Below are 614 nucleotides of genomic sequence, written 5' to 3' on the forward strand. Positions count from 1 at the left end.
CCTGGCAGGGGCTGCTCGGTGCCCTGAAAAGCCCCCGTGCTCAGAGGTGAGCTCAGAACCTCTTCTTCTAGGAAGGAAAAGACAAGCAGAGTGTCACCCACTTATTATAGAGCAAGGCTGGCAGTGACACCCGTCACACGGCGCGTCGGGCGGGAGAGGAGACGCTGAGGAGTAAACAAGGAGCAGCCAGTCTGTCCTGGAGCAGCACACGGGCTGGCAAGGCTTAAACTCAACTGGTACAACAGGGCACGGAGCGTTATTCCCTTCATTTCTGACGGCAGCCTGAGCAGAGAAGCTGAGGCAGGCTGGAAATCGGGCCGGGGAGGCTCTCACCCCAACAACAGGTAGGGGAGAGACAACCCGAGGGCACGGGAGGTGCCTTTGGGCAAGGCCAAGGTGAACAGGGCACGGAGACACTTGGTTACCAACGCTGTCCGGCCCCTGCCTGAGGGAGGAAACAGCCTGTGCCCTGAGGGAGCAGCACCAGGCGCCAGACACGCTCTGGGGCGTGTTGGATTTACTGGAAGACGGGGCCAGCGACCTCGGCGGGGGGACGGAACGCCCTGCCCGCCCTAAACCAGGGGGGGGCTGGGGGTTCCCCCCTCAACCTCAGG

This window comes from Chaetura pelagica, unplaced genomic scaffold (genome assembly GCF_000747805.2).
Source record: "Chaetura pelagica isolate M959 unplaced genomic scaffold, ChaPel_1.0 scaffold125, whole genome shotgun sequence".
NCBI classification, from domain to species: domain Eukaryota; kingdom Metazoa; phylum Chordata; class Aves; order Apodiformes; family Apodidae; genus Chaetura; species Chaetura pelagica.